Here is a 13,351-nt window from a genome sequence, read left to right as displayed (position 1 = left end):
TATTTTACAAGGAAAAATTTTTCTCTCAATTTTTCATACTGTTCATTAAAATTTGGATAGGTAGTACAATAATGTCTCATTAAGTAACTTGATCATTGATTTACAGATTTCATTTAACAGACCATAGTGCATACAGCCTTATGTACTGAGAACATGGAAGTCTCCGGTCCTCAAGGAGGTCCTAATCACCCGAGGGAGATAAATCATAAGTCATCTTATAAACACCAGGCTGGAATTAATATGTAATATTGCTTAATATTTCTTGAAACTTTAACATATTCAATGACACTACTTTGCCTTGTGTTGTTAGTCAATCAACTCAAAATATTTATGAGTCTATGATTTCCTCAGAGTGATATATAAATAGTAGTCCTTATCATATACTTGATTTATAAATGAGGAATGAAGACATACACATAGAAGATATATATATAAATAAATACACATAAACATATAAATATAGACACATATATGTTGTCTGTTACTCATTTCTACGTACCCACTTGTCCCAGTAGCACTGTTCCAGAATGATGGCAATGGAAACAAAACCAAAGTCCTTCAAACCCTAAAGTAACACTTTTATGTTTTAAGAAACATGTAAAAATTTCATAACCTTCTGCATTTTGAATTGTTTACTCTAGTCAATTGTATTGATTTCATTAAACTAAAGAAGGAAAAATGCACTGTTTTTATTCCTTTAATTCTTCAAGTTTCTGTTTGTGTTTTAGGTATTTTGCTCATAATTCCTTACAGTGTAACTTTAAGAAATGCCTCTGCAGGCCTAAGTGATTATTATTTTGGAACCCGTGCCTCTATTCATGCTGGCAGATAAATAACTTAGAGGAGACATGGGCTTTTTCATTGAGTCATTTTAAGAGACTATGATTTTTATTTTTATAGACGTAAAACATAATAAATTAAATGAAGACTTCGTCACTAATGTTTCACAGTTACTCTGTTCCAGGTGTAGATGATGTGTGTCAAGAACTTGGTATTTTCAGAATCTTCCCAGCAATGATCTTTAGTCATTAACCATTACGATTTTGAGACAGCTCACATAGAGGAGAGACGACCTTAAATGCAAAGTCAGAGAGAACGTGGAGATCTTTTTTTAAAATTTAAGTCAAGTTGTGTGTGTGTCTGGGCGTGTGTATTTTGTGTACAAATGCAAACAGATGCCCAGTGAGTACCTTTAGTGAGGAAGGGGACCAGAAGGATAGATAGAGAGTTACATAGGTAGACAGACAGATGGATAGATAGATAGACAGACAGACAGATAGATAGATAGATGATAGATAGATAGGTAGAACTACCTTGTCTTTTTCTTTTTTTATTTTTAATAAAATTGCCTCAAATTTTTATTCAAAATAAAAATAATATGTGTTTCAAAAGACACAAAAAAGACAAAAAAAATATGTCTAATGAAGCACAATGAATGGCTTCTCTTCTTTTGCCAAGAGACACAGGTATTTAAATATATAAATTCTGGGGCCGGCCCCGTGGCTTAGCGGTTAAGTGCACGCTCTCCGATGCTGGCGGCCCGGGTTCGGATCCCGGGCGTGCACCCGGGCGCCGCTTCTCCGGCCATGCTGGGGCCGCGTCCCACGTACAGCGGCTGGAATGATGTGCAGCTGTGACATACAACTGTCTACTGGGGCTTTGGGGGGAAAATAAATAAATAAATCTTTAAATATATAAATTCTGGAGGAACATTTATATTCTCTATTCTGTTAGTCCAATGGAAAAAGAAAAGGATCCTGACAGTTACATCATTTCGTTTTCATGCACCTCCTAATTTAGCAAGCCCTGCCTTTCAGGACCTAAGTATCATGGTGATTGAGCAGACTGCTGGGATGAAGGTGGCCTAGGTTCTGCAGGAATTTCAAGGCTCTGTTTCATGAGCAACTGGAGACCATTACGATTGCTGTGTTAATGTAATTGATATTCAAAAGAGTAAGTATATTCCTGGCTTTCAGAAGAGTATGACTTGCTGTTAGACTGTGGGAGAATTCAGCCTGAGAGAGCAGAATGTTGTCCTCAGGAAGTACAAGCAGCCTTAATCTAAATGAGATCCAAAGAACCCAGATTCCTGAAGCCAATGCGTATGTTCTTGTCATGTATTTTTTGTATAATATATTTTATGTTTCAACACTCGGCAAACATCACATGCAAGCTGTGTGCATTGATTCTGATTTTCCTTGCTGATTATATCTCCTCTTGGTAGTAAGTCAGACACTCAGGGAGATATTTGTTTTTCATATGAGGCTATATCATATTGAAATGACTAAGACTATCAAGTCACATCCGGAACAAATCAACAGTAAATAGAGGCTTTGGGAGTAAAGGTGAAATATGGAAAATATCAGACAGTTCTCTTTTCTAATCTTATATTTTCACTCCATCCTTCTCTGTGTCTGGCATGGTATCTTGCTCAAGATTAAGTTTAAATAAATATATTTTGGATTGATTGAATAGATATTCAATAAATTCATATAGAATGAAGGAATGAATGAATACATGAATAAATCTTTCCTTCTATGTGGATCTAAACCTGGAAATGAATGTTTTGCTGCATAAGAAATAAAAGGAGATAGAAATGAGGAACATCTGTAAGAAAGATTTTTATCAGAGCCGGGATGGCTTCATAGGTAAGAAGTATGGGAGAGAACAATTTCTCTTTCTGTCCTTCAACTTTTTATTCCATTCCACATAGATCTTATTGGTAAACTAAGAAATTAATATATCTGTTGCTATGTTGACAAACAAGATTATTAAAATATCAATCTTGAGAAACATTGTAATAAATATTCTTACCAATCACCTTTAAGAAATAGTTGATAGTTTATCAGAAAAACAGTGTTATTGTATTATATATAAGAAAAAATAAATATATAAAAATGATCTTTAGAAATTAGAAATATTACCCTGAAGAATTAATTGAAGACAGTTTTGGAAAACATTAGAAAAAATTGCAATGTGCTACAGTTGAGAATGGAAAAAATACTTCAATCTAATAGAGAAAATGATTGGCTAGAAATATAAAGACCCTATGTCATACAATTTTATGAGTCACTAAAACACTGCATCTATGTAAAACAAAAAAATAAATAATAGCAGATTATAGAAAAAAGGGAATATGGTATCAATGTGCCCAGCGGTACTTATTATTCTCTGCTTGGGTGAAGAATTCTCTGCCCTTATTAGAGAATGATCACAGTGGGATATGGAAGGTGCTGGAGAAGCTCTGAGGCCATGCTCATGCCTCACTCCCCAGTTCCAACCCCATAACTGTGTGGTCTTGGTTTACTTAAATTATCTGAGCCTCATGTTTCCTCTTATATACAAAAGGAACATATTAGTACCTATAATATTTGATTGTAATAAATGTTTTATTATTTATTCCTAATAATAGAAATGTTTAGCATTATGACTATGTTCAACAAATATTATATGTCTATATTTTTATCATTTTGAGATATGCAAAGACATTGATTATAGAAACAAATGGTCTTTGAGAAAACAACAAATATGATTAGACTTATGACAAATTGAACTTTGAATTTATTTTAGAGGAATTGCAAATATTTAACTCCAAAACAAATAATAAAAATAAGGTGATTTTTTTTCCAAGAGCATAGTATTATATGATTAAGATAATATTGCTTTTTCTCTATGTCTGCACCAGAACAAACAGTAAATGGTCTTAAATATTAATCAGGGAAAATTGGTGATGAACACACAAAGAATACTATGATTGACAGATTGGTGGACATTATATAAACTTCATATTCAACTTTTAGAATATTCATAATTATTAAAATTAGAATTCATATTTCTAAAATAATATAACAATGTTAAAAATACAATAGTAGTAATAATAATAATATCTAATGCTTATACTGTACAACAATTACTATATGCCATGGATTCTTCTAAGCCCCTTTTTATATCGTCTAAGAGACAAGAGATTGATCCAAATGGCCTCTCTCTTGAGTTCATAACTTAGATTTTAGATTGTAGTTCTCAATGTTCTTCAGACTTCCAAGGGAAGTTCCCAGGGAAATTGAAGAGAAATAAAGATGGCTTACAAAAAATGCATAAATATGCTTTCAGGTATGCACACATAACAAGACAAGACAAGGAAATGCAAGACTCAATGAAAATTAATAGTCTAAAGTAGCCAACATTGCTGTGGATTATATGGCCTTGAGAGCCCAAATAATTTCTTTCAAGTCAAGTCTTGTGGTAATTTGTATGCCTTCCTTCAAAGACTAATTAGTTTAAAACAAAACAGTGCAGTTCAGAGCTAAAGTAACAGTTACATTGCTTAATTCTAGCTTGGACTCTTCTTAATGCTCATATTCTCTGTATTAAAGGATTAGTAGGAAGTTTGAAGCAAATCCATGTTTTATGAGGTTTTGTCCTAAACTCAGGATTTTGAGAGTGTCCAAATCTAAAAACAATTATTAAAAAGATTTAGGATGTATATAATAGCATTGTATGGAGAACTAATTGCCATTTTTCTTATAACTATGGTAATGGGCACTCTGGCTTCAAGCTGTTTATCTCCTTTTGAAATAAAATGTAAAGATATAAGATTCCTAAAGCTCAGACACCTTCCATAGTTGAAAGCCCACTGACTCTCTAAGCCACTCCTGGCACATAGATTTTTGCTGTTGTTCTTGACCAAAATAACAAATATCGGACGAATTACTGCATTTCTGGGAAACAGAATGATTTTTATATTTATTATGACATTTGGAATGAATTAAGAAAAAGATGAGCGGGGTCAAGAAAAAAAGAGGTGCTATTAATGTTAAAGGGCAACAGGTAATCATTCCCATCACATTTTTTGGGTATTAGATTTATCAATAAATAGTTTTAGTACATCTTGACTACAGAGATTTTATATACTGGATTAGGAAGCCTCAAAAATGAAAGAAAGGGGGGGGCAGAGGGGAAAAGAGGGCAGGTAGCAGAAGAAAGGCTAAGGGAAGGGAGGGGTGGGAGGGAGAATAGAGAGAAAGAAACAAGTTGAAGCAAGCATTTACCTAATAGATTTAACAAGCATACCATAAAATTTGTTTCCAACCATATGCCATATTTGTGAAACTCATTCTGAAATAATTTCAGTGTTTTTTGTGTCTGTCTTTCGTTAATTCGCAACCATCTGTCGCTCTATAGCAGAGTGATGCACATAGTCTGATGAATGCCTCAGAGCAATTCTGATCATTCTTTGCATTATTTTTATCAGATGAATTTTGAGGTGGGATCATAATTCTTATCAACATCTCGCTTCTTTCACTAAGGGATGGATTTTTGATTCTCAAGTTTCAATTCACATAGGGAAAAACATGACTAAGTTTCTTTATTGGTGATTTGCCCTCAGGCAGCCTCAGGGGCCTTGGGAGAGTGACCTGTGCTCACTCTACACCATGTTCATCTTCTCCATCCTATTGTGACAAAGGCTTGTGAATGGGTGGCTTTAACAGTTGTCATTGATTTCTTCTTCCGCAAACTCAGAGTCTGGAAATAAAACTTACTTTCATCCTTGAAAAACAGTACTTTTATCATTCGGGCAGAAATGTATTTGCATATACTTATAGCGTTTGTTTAATTAAGTAGACTTGAAAAACACCACCTTCTACAAATATAACCAAAAAGCTAATAAATCATGGCTGTCACTTCTTAACAAAATATTAGCTTAATAAAGGGCAGAGACCATACCCATTTCAATTTTATCTAATCATAAATACACATTTATGAAAAAAATAATCTACATGTATTGTATTTGATTGATTCCACAAACAGGAAATATGTCTTTTATCTTTCTAACTAATTGCTATTCATGCTTTTCAAGTTTTTGTATTTATACGAATAACCAGGGGATCTGGTTAAAATACAGATGCTGTTTCAGCAGATTTGAGAGGCCAGCAGCGATTCTCATTTCTAACAAGCTCCTTGGCACTGCTGAAGCTGCTGGTTCACAGAATTATTTTTAGTAGCAAGGTGTTCGAGCGCCCCAATGCATTACCACCTATTTTCCTTTTGAAGCTTCTCTTTCCCACAATTATCCTTAAATCCCCGAGAATTTATTCAGGCAGGAAGGGCGCAGAGCTGACTGGGAATTTGAGTCCATGCTGACCGCTGCCTTTGCTTCTCGCTGTCCTGACGTCAGTCTTTGAAGGGGATCCCTCCGTGGAGCATTCCGTGCATGCTTCCCCCTGTGGCATGACTCCCCGATGCGTCAGTGGTGCAGCGACACCCACTCTTGGACTCCAGTACACAGTTTTCTTACTTCATGCTCTTACACTTACTGTTCTCCAGCACAAAGCACAATTCCAGGGTAAATGAGGGGAAAAGGGCTCTCAGCCCTGGTCAGAGACTGCTTCAGAACTGTCCACACTCCTTCCTCAACTTACACACACCCTGAAACACTTAGTTCATTCTACTCAGGTCTTCAATCCAGAATAAATAAAATACTACTACTACTAGTAATAATCATAATGACAACTTCTTTAAGAGTTGCACATTGGCCTACCTGCCTCAGGAAACCAGTCATGTTTACTGAATGGGTGAGGCAAGTTTGGTTTCCTTCTGGGTTGGCAGGAACCTAACGGCGTCAGTTTGTGTAACAACAAACACCACTCAAGTGACCTTTCACTTCAGAGAAGACGGATTCTTCATCAGTTAAAAAGAGAGAGAAAAACATATTTCTGCTACCGTTTCTGAATCTTGAACTATCTGTAGGCATGATTGATTGATTGATTATTCAAGTTATATTCATGTTACTGTTACTGTCAGTACTTATTAAGGGTTAGAGCAAACTGACAGAGTAAAACAACCAGTAAATAGATATTATTTTATGTATATCTTTCTCTCTACCTTACCAATTAATATACGGAAAAGGTTATTTTCCTAAATATTTTCCCAAAGAGTTATTGAGTCTGATGTTTTGTTTCTCTACTCCATCACAATTAGTTGATCGTCTATCTTGAATTACAGGAGTTTTTCATTCATTTGAACCGAATGGGAGCATTAAATGGGAAAAACAATGACAAAGGCAATAGCAAAACAACACAAGAAAAACCATAAAACTTTTCCATTTTAGAGAGGAGGGTTTAGTTTGATTGTGGTCATGAGAGAAATTTATAACAAAATAAAATAAATCAATAATGGGTAATGTACAGAAGTAAATTCTCATTGAATACTACCATAGACTTCTTTTACCATCTTTATAGCAGTCAAAATTCCATTCAAATGTTAAGGAAATCAAAAGTTGCTAAATGTAATGAAAATGCCCTGCCTGGTAGGCGTATTTTTTTGTGTTCTTTCAAAAACAAAGAACATATGAAAACATATAGACAGTCTTTATTTTATATCCATTGGTCATTAAATTACTTCATGTTGTAAATAGGAACCTGCCAAGGATTTTAATTGGGTTGAATGGGTACCAGATCCTTCCTTTGTTATTATTGTTTACTGCTGTTTTTAAAAAATTTTTAATAAATAGATTTATTATATCTCACAGAGTCTATTTAACTGGGTCCTCACCATTCAAGGTAGCTTGTGGGTGTGCGCGCGCACGTACACACACACACACACGCACACACACATGCAATGCAATTTACTAAAGGGAAAATAAAATCTTCATTGATGTGAAGTGATCCTTTTATCCTTACATTCCAAATCAGAAAATGCACGGCAATTAGTAAAAGAAAGATAGGGAAATTTGACTACTTGGATTATGCGATGTTTATAAGAACAATTGTATCAGAATTAGTGATATGAATAAAGTTTAAATGTTGAGAATATTAGACCCATTTTGTATTAGACTGAATAAGGGTTATTCACAGGGAGAAAGTATACATGAACCCCAACTGCGTCACTAACAGATGAAACATGTGCCCATGATGAAAGGTCTACAGCTGTGATCAATTCCAGCAGTTACCACGATTCACAGACTTAGACACACAGTAAAGATGGGATAAAAGGATTCTGAAATGTGTTATTCCCTCTGATCATTAATCTGCTTGTTTAGTCATGAAGATTTTGATATTTTACTACTGGTTTTTCGCATTCCTTCTCTTAATTCCTTGCAAACACAGAGGAAAATGTCAAGTGACTACAAGGGGAGTATTGTATTTTTTATATTGTCTGAGAAGAATTTTGCCAAGGTCCATTATTCAACTCTCATACACTGTGCTTTGAACAACTTATATTTAAACACAGATTTACTAAGTACTATCATCTATGGCAAATTTGCATGAGTGGCTCAGTCATATTTCTTCAAATTTTGATGATTTTTCTCCCAAACAACTTGGAAGTACTTATATATGTGTTGTCTTCTTCTCCTCCTCCTCCTCATTCTCCTCTCCCTCCCTCTTCTTCTTCTACATTCAGTCTACAAGACAGGCGAAGGATTTTCCATCCACATTTCATAGGGGATAGATGTAATAGGATATGTGTCTCACAAGAGGGGATGAAATGCTGTTTTCACTTAACAGATGTAGAAATTCCAAGGCAAATAAAAGCATAAAAATATTCAGGATTCAGACAGAAATATAATACCAAAGTTGAGACGTCATCGTGTAGCAAATTGGAAATAATGAAAAGAACAGTAATTAATGGAAAATCATAAAGTTAAAGCTCTATGAATTTTGATTCAATGAAATAGAATGGAAGGCCCAGCAGAACCTTAGTGAGCAGATAAGAGGGGAGGCTGAGCATTACATAAACACCAAGGAAAATAGTTTTGGCTTTTCTTGTAAGATAAATCAGGCCTGAAGAAGTTGTATTCCTTTATTTAGTTTTATTTTCCTCTTCTTTACATTCCTTCCCAAGAATATTGTGTCCCGAAGTTGGTCTCTGATGACAGTAACAAAATTGAAAGAGAAAAATAAACACGGAAAGGGTTAGGGAGGAAATGTGAAAGAGAAGAAAGATGGAAGCATGGGGAAAAGAAAAATTTTAGACATAGGTATTCTAACAGAGATATCTAGCGATGTGGTAAATATTCATGCCTTAGATTAAAGATTTAAAACTTAATTTTAAAAGACTATAAAAGACTGCTGAAAATGGGAGGATTAGGGCAAAACTGTGAAGCATAATAAACTTTCATAATAAATTAAATGAAATTGATAAAATAACACTGTGCATTAATGAGATAAACAACTTGGAAGATAATCATATAGAGTGCTTTACTCTCCGAAAGCATCATTCTGAATGTGCAGGTTTCAGAAATCGTCCCAGTTATAAGATAATCAGACATTTTAGGGTAGAAGTTTGCAGCACAGGAAAGTGCTAGATAAGAACTTGGACAGATGGAGGAATTAGAGGAATATAGAGAAGCTGAGTGTTAGGGTCAGAAAGGAACACAAGATGATCTTGGAAATAAAGCCTTAGGATAAAGAAAATTCTAAAGCATAATAATTTTAATTATGTTTAAATAAAATAAAATTTGGGAGGGAAACAGGCTAGAGAAGTAAACGTAAGAGAATAGTAAAGAGTCAAATTTTTAAGGTATGTGAGGTTTAAAAATCAGTTCGTACTTTTTTCTTTCACAATAGACAATCATTTTAAATATGTTTATTATTTTTAATAATAAAACATTTATTAAGAGATTATGTCCATGTTCAGGACCAGGGCTCAATTAGATCAGGAATAGCTATAAAATTTAAGGTGACACCAAAAAACCTTCGGTAATCAAGATAAATACTATTTTAATTTATGTTTTAAAAACCAAAAATTAATGCAAAATATCCATGGTGAGAAAATATAAAAATTTTAAATAAACACAAACCACTATGAATATATTATTTATTTTCGACTTTCACTTTCTTTTTTTGTGTGTGTGTGAGGGAAATCAGCCCTGAGCTAACATCCATGCTAATCCTCCTCTTTTTGCTGAGGAAGACCGGCGCTGAGCTAACATTTATTGCCCATCTTCCTCCTTTTTTTCTTCCCCAAAGCCCCAGTAGATAGTTGTATGTTGTAGTTGCACATCCTTCTAGTTGCTGTATGTGGGACGCGGCCTCAGCATGGCCGGAGAAGCAGTGCGTAGGTGCACGCCGGGGATCTGGGCCCTGGGCTGCCAGTAGCGGAGCGCGAGCACTTAACCGCCAAGCCACCTGCCGGCCTGACTTTCACTTTCTTAAACATGACCTCTTTGGGGTCTATCTGAGGAGTGCCATTGTTCTTCTTTAGTTTGCCTGCTTTTGTTTTTGCTTTTATTTTTAATGGGAAAACAAACTGAAATTCTGATCTGTGAATAGTTTTGACAGGAAAAACTCTGAAATTCTTATATTAGATTTTTAAAAGCACAGAAAATGTTCAATTGTAGATAAAAGAAACAATGCAATATCACTACATATATATAAAGCACTTTTGTTATCATGTTCATTTTAATCAGTCATATAAGCGATGTGTAAATGAGATTTATGGAAAATAAAATTGTGCTATTTTTATAATCCTCATGGTTTCATATAGAGTATTTTGGGTATATCATTGAGTTTCATTTAAGAACATACGAATCATTGGTTGTAGAATTTGGAATATAGTCAGATATAAATGTACTAGAAAATTAAAGCTAAAGAAATAAACAAATCATTCCAGGATGTTTGCATGTATCGTAAAACGGTCAAATATTATCTAAGACATATCGTGGGTATTTTCTCTTCATTAGTGTTAATGTATTATTATCAGCTTTCTCCTACTTGTTGTTTCTCCTACAACAGAGATCAGCAAAATAACTTACAGCTTAGGCTAATGAAACCTCATAAAGAAATACAGCAGCTCCAAAAGAAAAGAGCAACCTGGTGAGAGATCCGATAAATGTAACTCAAACATTCTTATTTCCCTGTGCAACTGTATGACCTTTTGGTCCTTGCTTGAGCAAATTCTTAAAGTTCAAATCTTGGGAATGACCAAAAGTGTCATCTAGATTTTTCCTACTCAAAATGTGGTCCCAGGCCAACTGAATCATCATCACCTATAGATTGACAGAAATGTAGTCACTCAGGCTGTATCCTAATCCTCCTAAGTCAGAATCTGCATTTTCACATGATACCCTGGGGAATTTTCCATGAAGAAGGACTCCTGTTATCATCTAGTTGAACCAAACTGCATTCAGGCAGTGCTGTATTAAATATATCCTGGAAACTAGCTAAGAAATGAGTGTATGTGCATACAAGTATGTGCACACGTGGACATGTGGACATGCCTGTGTGATTCCATTATTAGAGTAATGTGTGTAACTTTTTTTCCATAATGGATTTATAAGCTTTACAAATAATTATTGCGCCAGTAGTGAGTAACAAAAAATCATAATTTTTATCATCAAAGAAATTACTACATTTTGGTAGTAAGATTTACTAAATTTATGGTTTCTCACTTTTTTCATTAGAGAAATGGAATAGATCAGAATTGTTAATTTTTTAAATATTTCTGATGAAAACAATATAGGACCAAAATTATATGTATAAGAAAAAAAGATAATCTATTCACAGAAAATACAAAGAAAAAACGTAGACTTTTTTAATTGTGTTCCCCATAGACTTGATTAAAATTGGACATACTAAATGTTGGTGATGTGAGATTTAATTGCTGTTGCTGTGAGTGTTATTAATCCAATATTATAACAAGGCAAATATTTTCTCATCCACATGAGTTCATTTTAATTGAAAAGACCATAATGAGACAGAAGTTGTTCTATTCAACTCAAAGAGAAACAAAAAACAAAATTAGTAGAGAATTGTGATGATAATGGTCCTGAAAATATCACTCACTGGGAAGACGTGTTTCCTTTCAATTGTTGTTAGTAAAACTGGAATAATAGTAAAATTTCTTCACTCAAAATAAATCACAGTTTATGTTTCATGTTAATCACTGAATTATAGAGCTATTTGCATTGTAATGTAATGTGATTGGTTTTTTTCCTAGTTACTATAATGGATTAATGGCAAGCATAGACAAATACCATGCGTCATTTTATATAGATTGCTTGAGGGTCAAATATAGCAACAATTAAGTTATTGATGAGATGATTAAAGGAAACCTAAACTATCAAGCGGTTTTAGCTGACAAGATAAGTCTGCAACTAAAATAAGAATTCCACCACAAGATGAACAGAGTTAATTCAACAATTCAGAAACAATTATTGATTTCCTTTTGATGCCAAGCACTGCAATAAGTACTAGGTCTGAAGAGATTAGTCAGGCTGTACTTTAAGGAATTCACAATTTCTCACTTGCCCTGTCATCCTGTTCTATGCCTCTCTAGCAGACTCTTTACCACCATTATTGCTTTCAAGAAAATTTTATTTTAGTTAATTTACTGAAGATGTAAATTCAGGAGCCTATAAGTGGTGCCGAGGTGAAGGAGTATTGAGGGAAGATATTTAATCAATTAAGAGGAACAGAAATCCTTTAAATCAGTTGTAAGAGACTCAAGGAGAGTCAGAGAGAGCTGTACAGTATGCTTGTCAATCATGTGTTTTATAATGTTTCATGCTAGTTTGCTTTGAATTATTTTGATTTGATACTTTGCTAGCCTAGTATTTTACTAGAGTATATAATGAATACTCTCTACTAAACCATTCAAACATTTTTTACATATAAGTTTATTTCATTCTTTCATCTTACAGGAAACTTTTACAGCAGCAAACCATCATATGTATCTTTCTCCACTTAGTGATTTTCAAACAACGTAGGAAATGGATTCTTTACTCCAAGCTAAAACTTATGGATATAACTGAGAGTTACCACAAAATTGCGTTCAGTGTTGCCCTGCATTAGTGCATTATTCTTGCTCTTGTTCGCCTATAGGTAACTCTGGTTTAGATATTGGAGTTTCACATTTTTTTCCTCACAAAAATATCATTTACATCGTATGCTGGTGGAAGACAGGGACTTGCTGTCTTCCTGTTATAGCATGGGAAAGTATTTGACTTCTGCTTTCCTGGAAACATATTTGAAAATGAAACTTTCAAGAATTGCTAAGGAATAAGCAAGCAAGCACTGTTAATTTTCAGAAAATGACATTTCCATAATATTTAACTAGGAATCAATTATGTTAAGGATTGGCTAGGTGAGGTTGAAGTAAGTTTAAGGTAATATAAGAGAAATCCACATACAATGCTGACATCCCCTATACTTACCTAATAATTTCCCCAATTCACTTCACAGGCAAAACCAACCCTTAACTTACGTTATTTGTTTTGATGGTTTTTTTTTTTTTTTTTCTGAGGAAGATTCACCCTAAGCTAACATTCACTACCAATCTTTCTCTTTTTATATGTGAGCAACTGCCACAGGATGGCCAATGACAGAGGAGTGGTGTAGGTCTGCACCTA

Source organism: Ceratotherium simum, chromosome 10 (genome assembly GCF_057802395.1).
Source record: "Ceratotherium simum simum isolate JZ-2026a chromosome 10, ASM5780239v1, whole genome shotgun sequence".
NCBI lineage: Eukaryota > Metazoa > Chordata > Mammalia > Perissodactyla > Rhinocerotidae > Ceratotherium > Ceratotherium simum.
The sequence above is the reverse complement of the archived record's forward strand: the minus strand, read 5'-3'. Positions refer to the sequence as shown.